Here is a 13,842-nt window from a genome sequence, read left to right as displayed (position 1 = left end):
CTCCCATGTCAAAGATATCATTCCGCGAGCCACAGAGCTGTGGTGTACTTGCAGCAGTAGGGGGTTATTGGCTACATTGGTTCTGGTATAGATCAATGCTAACTGTTTTCAGGAAAAGCATATTCGATGTGATATTTTCAATATAGACTTAAATAGCTATTATGTTAAAAAAACAGACTTTTAATAAAAGACATGTGTATTTTACTTTATCATACTTGTCGTTTTCGATATATTATCCTAGTGCTTGGGTCCTTACATTGGTTACCAGTAAGCTACAGAATTTATTGCGTATTGCGTATATTAGCTCTTGTTTTGTTTTGAACTTTGTACAGCGCTCTGGGATCCCAATTACAAAACAATTTTGCATTGCACTGTATTATTTTATTAGGAATTTGTTTTTCCCTCGAGAAGTAGCACATTTTAAAGCTGATTTTTGAATACGTATTTCAACACGCTGGGATGGGAACATTAGGGCTCTTGGTCCACATCCCAGATTCTCTGGTTTTGAATCCAATTTTTTTAAGATAAACAATCTTCACACTGTGAACAGTTGGACTGATCTGTTGGAAAGAGCATTTGCCCCTGACTTGGGAAAGGTTGAGGCAAGCAATCTAGAAGCGTGATATTGGAGATCACAGCAAATGTGAATAACTAGTAATGCACCAACTGGATACTAAATACTAGCAGTGAACATTATATATTTTTTTACTTATTTGTTAATACATCCTGTAGCTATATACATTTAATTGTAGTTTTCCTAAATCATTTAAAGGTACTGTTATTTGTGCTGTCCACTAATCTATATCAAAATTAACCTGTTGTGGTTATTCCTTCCTCAAGAAATGTTGGTGATACTAAATATTTCAAAATACCAACAGTGCGAAGGACTATTGAAAGGGTGCTCCCTCCAGTCCAGGGCAGGCTTGAGGCATGGAGACTGAACTGCTCCCTCCCTCCCTCACCCCCTTAAGAGAAAGGGTGCTCCCTCCAGTCCAGAAAGCAGCCTTAAAATTGATTTACTGTTGTGGTTCCGTTATTTGCCTTCCTTACTTAATAGCTATATCGGCACCATAGCTTCTGGAAAGACTCCTCTAAGGAGGCTGATGGGGGAAAGCTCAGGCTTCAGTGCAACGCTAATATGCTTCCCCGCCTCAAACAAAACATACTTTTTGTTCTGCAGCATTGTGGATTGTTTGTGGATTGACTTGGCAGTGGTTTCTTCTTAGACAAATCCCTAATGCACCTTTGAAAGTCAGCACAGCAACTGCTGTACTCTTTTTGATAAAGAACGTACACAACTGGATCCAAGGATCTAAGGAGAAGGTAAGGTGACCAGATTTCCACAGCTCAGAAATGGGACACATATATTAAAGATAGTTTTCAACTATTCCAAGTGTTGCAAGCGAAGAAGCAGCTGCCTGGGTTTGCGTGGATTGCTCCACAGAGACTAAGAAAAGCACAAACCCAAGCAGATGCTTCTTCACTTGTTTCTCTTGGAATCAACCCCAATAGCCCTCACCTCACCATGATCGCTGGTGACCGTGCAACGATGACTGAATTGACCGATGTGTCCATCAAAGCAGTTTTCTTATAAAACCATGTCTATCGAAACATAACCGAATGATTATTGATGACACTTTAAAAGCCGGCTTCAGTCTAGCCGAACACGTTTTTCTGTTTAAAGACTATTTAAAGTGGAACAGGAGCTGTAGCAAAGAACAAGGTAAGATTTGCAACCAGGTTTTAGATTTGAATCCTGCACAATACTCTTAAAGCCTCCAGCAGGATTATTCCAGAAGTGAAGAATGCACCCAATAAAGTAACCAGATATAAACAATTCCAATATTTCGTTCCAGGGGCTTGTGAGTAATATTACACCAATTGCTTGTTGTTTTTATCTTGTATGAAAAAAAGATTGTGCTCATGGCAATTTTAGGTAAATAGTTTTGAGACTCTAGGCTTAAGAGTTAAAAAGAGCCTAGCTCTACCAGTGTACTGCAACAGGTCCCCGGTTCAAATAGCAGCTCAGCCATTGACTCATAGCGTGACCCCGAGCAAGTCACTTCACTTCCTTCAGAATTGGAGAAAGAATAAAGAAAGCCTGCATGCCTCTCTTTCAGTTTGAATTTCATCAACCTTTTTCTCCACCTTTTTTTTAACTCTTTCCTAATTGTCACTTAACCACCCTTCTGCTTCCCCGAAAAACAGATATGCTTTTCAACCACTGATGAGGTGGACCCAGGAACCAAGTATAGCACATTTTCTGGAACGCCATATTAAATCACCCTCGATATAACTTAGCAAATTGAAGTTCGTAACAGGAATATCGATCAGCTATTAACCAGGGTACTGTCTGCCACTGGTAAGAAAAACAGGAACAAGTTCCAGTAACATATTAAAAACCTGCCATGCTATGCCTTTACTGTGGGGGACTTTTATAACATTTGATAACGTGCTGCACAGTCAGTAATGATACTCTATAGAAATCTGTGATGCCTTTTTCTTTATGAAACTTTGCATTCAGCATCCATCCTGCCTTCCAGTAATTCTGACTAATCTGCTGGAACTGAAGTTGGTTCTTGAACTGATTTGAAAACAGTGTGATTTTGGCTCTGACTTTTGGCTTCTTTATGCTATTTTCACACAATTTCAGGGTCCGTTCAGTGCTGGGGCCGTGAGCTGGTGTTTGTTTGAGGAAAAGAAAGGCATTAAATATGCAAAGCTTTTTCAGAAAGATAGATGACAGAGGTTTTCATTCGAGCAGCAACATTAAGGCCAATGCTTTCTGGTTCCAAACGCTTGCCAAATAAATAATTTGCAGTTCTGCTGAATACATCAGCTTCTGATGAAAGTAAACACTTTGACATTTCCCCTGTGCTCGGATAGCCAGCTGAGCTTGAAATGTGAAATGCAAATCACAAACAGCATAAATATGCCATGGTTCCAGGTTAATGGAATCTGAAAGCTTATATATATATATATATATATATATATATATATATATATATATATATATATATATATATATATATATATATATATATATATAGATGCCCTGTACAGCTCTGGTCAAAAGTTTTGCATTAACATTGCATAACACTGTCAGTTGTTACATGTACAGCTCTGTCGAGACAAGTTTTGCAAAACGTAATTTATTAGATTAGGATTGAGACATAGTTAAAAGAAGAAAAAAAAAACATAATTTAGATATATGTATATATCAAATGATTATATATGTAACTATATCAAATGATTACACGATTAAGAATGATTATGTCTCAATATCAAATAAGAAACTGAAGCCTAAAAATGATTAATTTCCTGGTGTTTTTTCCTCCCCACACTGATGATAAAGCTTCGTTTTCTATGTGTTGAGCTTCATAGCTGGCGTGAAATTTCACTGCCCTGATTACAGGCACATGTCATTTTTTCTGTGAAGAAATACTCTTTTGGAATGTATCAAATTACGTTAATACAGCTTATTTTCTGAGTTTAAAAAATAAAAACAAAAAAAGGTGCTTAGTGGGTTAAGATAGCTCTGCACTTTTTGAAATTGTAAATGCATCCGAGGACTCAAGGAAGAGGTCCTGGGATATCCCTTCATAAAGCCGGGATCATTAGTGTCACACTGAAGCTTTACAGTGCCTGAAAGATTAATCAGAGGGCTTGGAGAGAATTGCTTGTGCCGAGTAGTGCTATTCAAAAGCTATGCAATATCTCTCGTCGGGGTTTTCCTTTTGCAGGAGGGCTTACCTGCAAACAAAGAAATGAACTGCTGTGTCAACACACAGGCAGATAGCCTATCTGAGCGGAAAATGATTGTACTTAGTGTGCAAAACAGACCCAATGTGATTGACTTTTGGGAGAATTGGCAACAAAGACTGATGCCTGTGACACAGGCTTTGTATGACAAACGTCTGTCTATGGTCGCTGCAGCTGGAATTATTCAAATCGAGCCTTCCTTAAACCAATGTGCAGAGGCAACCAGCAGGCAGGGCCTGGGGCTACCTTTCATTACTAAAAACACGGTTACAGAAGCAATTCTTGCACCTCGCTTTATTGCTGACATGCGGTATAAAGCTGCAATAAAATGAAGTACATTGTAACTATGCATACTTGGGGAAGCTAATATGCTTCGCTGCATCGCTTCTCACGTCCAAAAGGACGCCAACTTGTTCTGTTTATCTGACCCGTCTCTCTTCTCTCCTTTTAAAAGCAGGGAGAGCCAAGTCTGGGGTTCAAGATGATACCTTCCAGACGAGATGCGGGCAGGAGTGCGATCGACGGGGAAGAGTCGAGCGAGGACCGTGAAGAGAGGATCTTGGCTATGCTGGGGATCGTAGGGACAGCCCTCAACCTGCTCGTGGTTATATTTGTCTATATCTACACCACCATCTGACCAACAAGAAGCAACGAGGAGACGAGCTGATGTAAGCTGATACTATAAATATGGCAAGGACTGGTGCTAAGGACAGGAGCCAGCCCGCTGACATTTTCAAGTGACCTTTGTGTAAATAGCAGAGCAATTGGAAGACTGGAGGGGTGATTAATAAACACAAGCACAACTGACAATGTTTTAGACAGAGAAGTCAGTTAAATTGAAAATGGCAGGCGTGAAGTTTTGGGTGGATAAGTTCATCGTCCTCCTGAAGTTGACAAACACCCAAACTGTGTAGCGAAACTTCAAGAGGGTTCATCAGCACCTGTTCTCGGATAGAGTGCAGGGGTCCCAGGACACAGAGGGGTTGAGTAAACACTCTCTAACAAATATCTTGTTTTCTACGAATATGCTTAACACGGAGAAGACACAATGAAAGACAAAACTGAATCGACTTTATACTGTACTTCTAATAATCGAATATGCATTTCTACTGTTTCTACGCAATAGCTGGTCCGGAAATTCCAAAGCTTTATTATTATTATTATTATTATTATTATTATTATTATTATTATTAGTAGTAGTAGTAGTAGTAGTAGTAGTAGAAGCCAGATACGTGGTAATATTAATATAAAATTATATAGAAAATCTTATTATTTCAAAATATCTACAAAGATCCAATATTAGGTCCTACTAATCGCATTTTTAAATGATATGTAACAAAAGGGTTAACTACCCAATACTATGCTGATGATAATTATAATATATAATAATAATAATAATAATAATAATAATAATAATAATAATAATAATAATAATAATAATAATAAAGCATACTGCCTTGTGGAGCTTTTATTGTGCTTCCAAAACGCACAATCACATTTTAAAGGTTTTGCTCCAACGTAAAACTGACACCACGATTTTCAAATAGACTGCAGACCTGCTAAAGATTACACTAAACCAGTAAGAATGTTACAGTGCTACTATGTGCACCAAAGCTCTTTCCTGTCTAATTGTGTCACATTTAACAGAAAATAAAAGCTTTTGTGATTTTGTTTTCGTTATTGGTAGTGGATTTCAGAATTCATGTTAAAGCTTCCTATAACATATGCTGTCCCAGAGCTGAAGGCAGTGGTTTATGAGTGCAGAGATTGTGTTTGAAAAGTCAGTGAACAAGAAAAGCAAACCCATCTAGCCATAGAAAATGCAACTGTCTTTTCAACCATCTTAAAATGCACGAAAGTAGGTCAAATAACGGCAGATAAAACAGCACAGGGAAAGCTACAATAACAGTTAGTTTATCTGCATCACTGCATCACAATAAGCAACATGTCATGTGTTTCAATAAAATAAAAAAAGCTACAGTATATATATTTGCGCTTCAGTCATTTTGTGTTTTTGTTTTTCGATAATGTTGCAGTGGGTTCACCTGAGGTCAGAAACTGCCGTCCCCCCCCAGTTCAAGATATATAAAGGTTAGGGTTAGATATTCTGCTTCCATCATCTCAGCCTCAGCCGGGACGCCTGTGAAATGTACCAGTTCCAACTTTCCAAATCGTGTTGCCTTTTTGCAAAAGTGTGCGTAATCCCGAATTAAAGACACAAAGCAAAGCAGTGCAAAACAAATGACACAACGGTTCAGCACGATGAAACAGGGACCAGTAGTAACGATGCTAGGGGTAACACAAGACTTTTAAAACCTGGGTTATCATTCACACTTATGGGGTTTAAATTTTGCATTTTTTTGTTTTTTGTTTTTTTTAAATCTCCCTTTAGCACAATTATGGAAAGGAATAGAGTTGAATAAAATCTGCTATTCAGAAATATTCTACTGTAATTAAAGTAAAATCTGTTTTACTACAAGCGAACAAGATAAATCTTGTTAATATTTTTAAATGTCAAAATGAGTAAATCTTGTTAATATTTTTAAATGTCAATGTATTTATATACAATATATATATATATATATATATATATATATATCATATATCTATCGTATATATATATATATAATATATATATATATATAAAGATGGACGCCTTTTTAATTATGTGTGTTGCCAAATATCTGTAGTTGTGTGTTTTTTTTCTTCTCTAAAATATAAAAGAAATAAAATTTTTTATTTTTGTGTGATAGAGAGCAAATCACATAATTACATTATGCTGTCAAAAGCAAACAACTACTACCTGCCATGGAAACAAATGCTATTTTTAATGTACTTTATAATATAAAAATAATAATAATAAAAAAAGATAACATCTGCCTTCTTTGCTGTAGTATTTTTTTATTTTTTTTGGAAGAAAAGCATTAACACATGAGTCGCTGTGCCACTGCAATGGGAAGGTTCTGTGCTAATGATAGAACACAGGCAGCTCCAATGGTTTCGATAGATTCATTATCACAACCCTATTCAGAGCACTTCTATGCTTGCAGTGACTGCAGCAAACCACAAAGTAGCAGTTTCGAAAGAAACACATATTAAACACGTATTTCTCTCTTAAAACCTGGTATCTGGTACCACACTATATTAAAGATACAGTGGGTTCCATGGAAAGTGTCCTTTTAGTGTTGGTTGGGTAACCATCTTTATCACCTTCCTTTCCCTGGACCAGCCACCTGTGTCACCTATTGATGCTTTCAGCCTGAAACATGGGTTGAAGATGCCCTTACACAAGTTCCCTAGAGTAAAAAGATAGAAAACTTTAATAAAGCACAGCGAAGATGTGGTAAAGTGTATTGAAAAGCAAATCACGCTAAACTGACCCTTATAAAAGTGTCTCACTGTAAAAGCACAGCAACGTGTGATCATGCATTGTAAAGCATATGGTAGTATGTATTAAAATCATATTGTCTAATGTTGCTTGTAAGCCTATGTTACAACCCCCCCATTCTTCGCAACATATTAAAGATATTAAAAAGACAATTCAGAATGGTTTCTATTTTCGTCACCCAATAGCCTAATCTTAAGGGTTTTTTTTTTTTTTTTTTTCGATTGCTTCAGTGTCAGTGGTCTCCTGGCACTAATTCTAAAACTTGATTGCGTTCCAAACTGCTATAGTAACTTTGCAAGGCGCTACATTAGCTTGCAGACCTGCTGCGCGTTGCATTGAAACATCAGCAATTATTTTTAATCTCGACATATTAAAAGAATGAAGATAGAAAAACAAACAATTTGTTTAACTGTTTTAGGGCGCTACCTCTTTCTTTCTTTCTTTCTTTCTTGCACAGGGATACCACAAGAAATGACAGCATCTCCATAGTAGAGCACTCCCTTAGCGCACAGTAACACCAGGTGGTAAGATTCTGTAACTGCTACAAGGATATTAAAAGACTACTATTAAAGCCAAATCTGTTCTGTGCATTGTGTAATGCTATTATGTATTTAAACGTTTCAACTTGTATGGGGCATTACAGCAGCTCACTGATCACCAATGCACACAAACTGTTCCTTATGCACCTTATCTATATATAGCATAGCATCTTAACGGGAAGCAATTCTGTCCTATTGCACTGCAGAGCCTTTCATGAAAGCCAGTGCCAGCGATGCATGATTTGCTCTGCAGAACGGCTGTTGCTACAGAATTCCTTCCAAGGCTGTAACTCTCAGTTACGACCTCATTTAGCGAAGGTCCAGCTGATAGCCAATCACAAACCCCGAGGTTGTACAATGCTGGGCAAATCAACTGTGAAGCGTGCATGTCCCTATTCCTGTGTGTGTGTGTGTGTGTGTGTGTGTGTGTGTGTGTGTGTGTGTGTGTTATAAGATTTATGTTTAATTCTTATGTCGGTAAAATCAACTGTCAGCAAATTATGAACCAAAAAAAAAAAAAATTTTGAAAACCCTAATTTTTATATAATTTAAGGGGTTTAATAAAAGACGTTTAACGACGCTCATCAATGACCGTCATACATAAATGACGTTTTCTTTGCAAACAAAGCAAGCCGTATTTCTGTTTCTCTCTCTTCTGCACACGGACTGATCGAAAGCCAGGGGGGATGGAACTAATACCTTCAGCTTTATATGTCTTTCCCTGTAGTAGCGCATGAGCCAAAACAGCTTGATAACATTCTCTGCATTCTCTTTTATTCTCTGCTGTTTTTTTTTTTTATGGTTTTCTTTTCCCATTCATAACTGAAGCAGTTTGACTTATTTTTGCCCCTCGAGAAGGTTTCCTATCCAAAACCGAGCGTGAAATTGATGGATCTGGGGTACTAAAAGATTTATTTCGGCCTGGGATTCTCTGATTTCTAGCATATTTTTTTAAAAGTGTCTAAGCCTTGTAAAAACGGCAACACATGTTGTACTGAAATCCCTATTCCTGTAACGGCAGATAGAAACCATTTGAGTGATTTTTAAAAAAAAAAATTATGCATGTTTGTTTGGTGCTTTCTGTGAGAACGTCAGAACCCCCCCCCCCCCCCCACACACACACACAAAAACACCTTCCTAATAATGTTGGTTCAAAGAAAGCTTGCAGGTATGGGAAATATAGTCCCAAAGCTTGTAAAAAAAAAACAATTCTGCACTAACAGCAAAGCCAGTAATGAAGACACCAAGAGAGCTTTTAGAAATGGGTTTATTAGACACAGGTCTCTCAATTAGGTTTTATGATCTCCTCGCTTGATGTGCTTAAGCCCAAGACCTACTGGATTCTAAATAGCGCAGATAATATGTCCAAAAAAAGTGTTTTCATTTTAAGTAGATATCTGCAGAGTGTTCTGCAGAGCATGTTATGTGTTTGGTATTTGTATTAATAATGGCTTATAAAAATGTAAATCACGTGAACAGAATCACATCAAACAGTGCATGGGTTCGGTACTTCCAATTTAATATGGCAAGCATTTTTTGTCAGTAAAATCTATAGAAACTGTCAAACGAAACCATCACATCACATCAGACCTCCTACTGGACCACAAATTCAAAACTCCAGTCTTCAATAAACTCCTACTTTTTGAACGAGGCAAAACTGAACAACTCAGTTATATATTTCAGGGCACTTTAGCAGTCTGGTTATGATAATTATAATGAAGCTGCAGAATGTGGTGAATCTGTGGAAGACTGCAAGTTTGGACTGATTCTAGCTATGGCAGACCATTAGAGCTCTATCATACAGTACCAAACCAGTCAAGGTTGTGTAGAGGTCAGCTTCGTGCTAGTAGACAATAAAGAAAATAATTGAAGACACAGGCGAGAGAGATAAATGCTGTCAAACTGTCTATGAAATTTAAATTGTAGTCTTATGGATGGACTGCAGTACAGCGTTACCTCTATGCTGGTATTCAATCTAAAAGTAATGAGTTTGAGGCATGGCTCAAGAAGTGAACAGTTACTGTAAAGTTCTAGGAAGCAACAGCAACATGTAATCTATGAGATGGCATTTATATTCAATTTAAACAAGAGGCCCAGTGATTTTAATATGCACTAATGCAGAGAAAAATTGATTTTAAAACCTTGGTGTGAATGCATGCTATCCAGCCAGCATCCACCAGCTCAACGTTAAATATAGCGTTAACTTAAAATTAGCTGCAAACACTAGAGCCGAGGTGAGCCAACATTCACCTCAGAGCGCCGTCTGGAGCCTCACTGTAGGAAACACACCATAATGAGATCATAGTCATTTACAGAGCATGGATTTTGCTACAAAGACTTCTTCACTCTGCGTCTCAAGTGCAGGGGATCGATGCAGCTCTGCAGGATCTGGAGAAAGTGTTTGATTGGATCGTTCGGCTCGACACGCAGAGACTGTGAAGAGCTGAGCCTAACCAAACGAAGCCCAATAGCAATGCAGCCTCGGCACTAGAATGCTTCGGGCATGACGGATCGAACCACCTGCAGCCCCTGTAGCTTACAGTTCACTGCAGGGGAATAAGCAACGTGAAGAACAGGAATCTGAAGAAAGGAGGCCCGTCTGCTGGTCAGATATGAACAGTGAAATACCTTTATAAAATCTTGCCCTGTTTAAAACGTAGCGTAATAAAGCATTGGTAAGCATTGTAAAATACCATAGTGCAGAATGGCAAACCAGGGTAAATTGTGGTAAATGCATATTATGACCATGGAAAAACTGCAAAAGTACAGTGCAACAATACTATAGTCAACTGCTATAAGGGTAAAGTAGCTTCTAATTCATTTTTTAAATTTGATTTTTTCTCATTTCAGTAGCCAGTTTCTTTTTTCTGAGAAGCCTGTCTGACACGTGGATTCAGTGGGAAACAAAAAAAAAACACACTAGGAGACATTTGTGAAGAACTGAAAGGTCACGGCTGCTGAGAAGGAAGACAGATACTTCAGGTGCATTTCATACAACAGTAAAACTTCCGGAAGTGTTTCACCTGACTTGCCTCTGTCCTTTACATCAACGTGTTTAACCTTTAAATGTCTATAAATATCACAGAATGCTCTTAGCTGCCTGCTTCTAAAATAGCAGGGACACTGTACATATTGACAGCGTGTGTTTCGATCACTGATGTAGCTAGCTCAAATTAATTAAATAGTTAAAGTCATTGTCTTAGTTTCTTTTTATGTTTGTAATCATCCGAGCCAGTTTTAATTGCAAATTCTCAAATGCTGTTTTTTTTTTTCAGTAGCTGGGGCTGGCTGTATAAAATCTATTAAGTATTAAGTTTAAGTATACAGTTGCATACATTTGCCCTTCGCTTAGGGATTGGCTTAAATGTGTTGCGCTGCTTTGTGCACAGCCTTCAACTCAAGGAACACTTAAGGGGAACACTATAGAGGAATTTTACTGAAGGTCATTTATGCAAATATAATGGTGAATGTACAGTAACCTAGGTTACAGCAGTCAATGTGGCTCTATAGAAGACAGTGCCATCTAGTGGTAAATAAACACGAAAATGGACTAAATCTTACACACTCACTGTCACACACACACACACACGACATGGATTCTGATCTCCCTTCATGCAAAATGCAGTTTTCTTTGAGTAAGACAAGCCCTGCTATAAAAAAAGACCAGAGCTATATAAACTGAAGGAAGCAAACCTACAGACATCTACACTCACAGATAAAAACGTAGAAATCAATTTTTTTTCTTAATTAAAAGGGGGCTTGTTTATCTAAGAAGCTTTTAAAGGCAACCTGAGAGAATGCTGCGATTCTCTTTGTTGGTGGTTTATTGCCAAAATTAAAACACACACTGCAGAAGACTATTTATAAATGCAGAGCACTTCTGCGTCAAGTCGGCAATCCATCTGCTCTCATATAATTTCCCTTAACAATACACCCACTTCACATTCCACAGTTCTCTGTGCTAGAGATGTCAGGGTCTGCAGTCTTTCTGTCTAGCAATAACAAATTGACTTTATAATATAGTTCGTGTTCTCTATCATTTTCTATTTTTATAAAATGTCTTTTAAACCACGTTGAATAGCTGTTTTAGAAAATGACCACTGGAGGTGTGCAACGATCATTTTTCTGCCCCCCACGGCAACAAATGTTAAATCTCAATCGAAAATGTCACAGGGGACAAATATCACAGCTGCACCTCACTAGTGATCATTTCTTAAGCAGCCTCCTTCAGAAATGCAGCTGTTGGGAATGCATTTTATTTTTTTGTAAGCTAAACGATTAGAGCATTCTGATTAGTGAATGAGAATTATGTGGTTTCTAATTTCAATTCCTTTTTAAAATCAATTCCCAATTCCAATTCCCTTTGAATCAATTCTAAGACATCGCTGATCAAAATGAGCAATGTTGTTAAAATGACTGACCTTGAAATGAAAGCACATGAACATTCACAACAATTTAGTAAAAGAAAGAAAACCCCAAACAGCACCATCGTGAGACTGCAGCTTTAAACAAAGCGTCATTAGTTTGGAATTAGTTTGGATCTTGTTTGCTTATATGAGAGTTTTTGTTTGCATGGCAGCTGGAATCTGGGTAAGCAAACAAAAGCACAAAGACAGTGTCTTCTCACCCGAATATTCCTGGAATGAGAGCATTTCCCAAAACACTAAGCAGGAAGGTAAAAACAGATTAACTTGGCTGTCAGACAGATGCCACTGCTTTCAGTTCAATTCGTGCTGCACACACCGACTACTCAGACTGAGCTCTCCATACAAATCAAGTGCTGGCAGTCAGGTGAGAGTCGCGGGTCTCGATCGTGCTAATTTAGCGTTCAGAGTGGAAATACGGAAGAAACAGCTGCTGGGGTTTGTGGACATCAGTGCTTTTCTGAGACTCCGTGGTGGAGAACAGCGACACACAGTTGCTTCGTTTGGAATGGTAAATCAGCCTGATCCAAGAGCTTGTAATTTACTTAGTGCTTCACTGACCCTCAACACTGCTACCACGTGACCATAATACCCAGTGAACTTTAGGGTTAGGGTTAGGTTATTGTTATGAAATAAACTTTGTTTTAGTACCTAAATTCGTGCTGTAGCATATAATGATGACATCTATTGCGAGTTGCGCCTGCAGCGTTACCCTGCGTGAGCTACCCTGTGGGAGCCCTCGTTCTGCAACAATACCCCTCTCGCCTGATCAGCACCAATAAACTTGTGGAGAGCATTGATCTAAATAATTAAATAAGCAGTTCAAACCCCCCCAGAAAGAATGCAGTCTACCCCTATCACCTCACGCTGTCTAGGACTTTATTTATTAACATTTTCTAATAAAGTAGTAAGCAGTGTGCTAGTACCCTTTGGTGACAAATTGTGGCTCCTTGTTTAACAGCATTAACTTGCACATTGGGTTCTGCCAGGGCTTGATTAGTTACTGCAGTTCTGGATCATGTCATCGCGCCTGCAATAGAGACTATATCCCTCGTGTGCCTGTGCTATTCCCATATGCAGCACAGTGCAGTGCATTCTAGGAGAAGCCCGGAACTACACAAGGGCTGTTGACTGCAGACGTCTATCATCTGCTGCCTCTATCACTCCACAGGCCTTATCTGGGCCATCTGTCTGTGCCATCGGCATGGAAACCACTTCCAGACCAGGTGAACCGCACAGAACCACAGGAGCCTGTTTCTCACGTCAGCTCGGGCTGAGCAGTGAACACACACTGCACAAGACAAGCTGCACATTTCCACTCTACTGCTGATAAGCCTGGATTTATTCCATTGAGTAAGGCCACAATGGATGTTATTGACGTGCTTTCTGTAATTGTGAATGAATGAATGAATAATAATAATAATATTAATAATAATAATTATAATAATAATAATAATAATAATAATAATACAATTAGCTTTATTAATAATTTTACTATTAATAATAATATTACCCTTTACCCTTTAATATTACCCTTTTCTATACATTTACTATAATTTACCATGTTTTTTTAATATGCTTTACCATACCTCTCTGTGCTTTACAATGCTTGCCTATGCTTTACCATTTCTCTCTGTGCTTTACAATGCTTGCCTATGCTTTACCAGACCTCTCTGTGCTTTACAATGCTTCCCTATGCTTTACCATACCTCTCTGTGCTTTACAATGC

This window comes from Polyodon spathula, chromosome 40 (assembly GCF_017654505.1).
Source record: "Polyodon spathula isolate WHYD16114869_AA chromosome 40, ASM1765450v1, whole genome shotgun sequence".
Lineage (NCBI taxonomy): Eukaryota > Metazoa > Chordata > Actinopteri > Acipenseriformes > Polyodontidae > Polyodon > Polyodon spathula.
The sequence above is the reverse complement of the archived record's forward strand: the minus strand, read 5'-3'. Positions refer to the sequence as shown.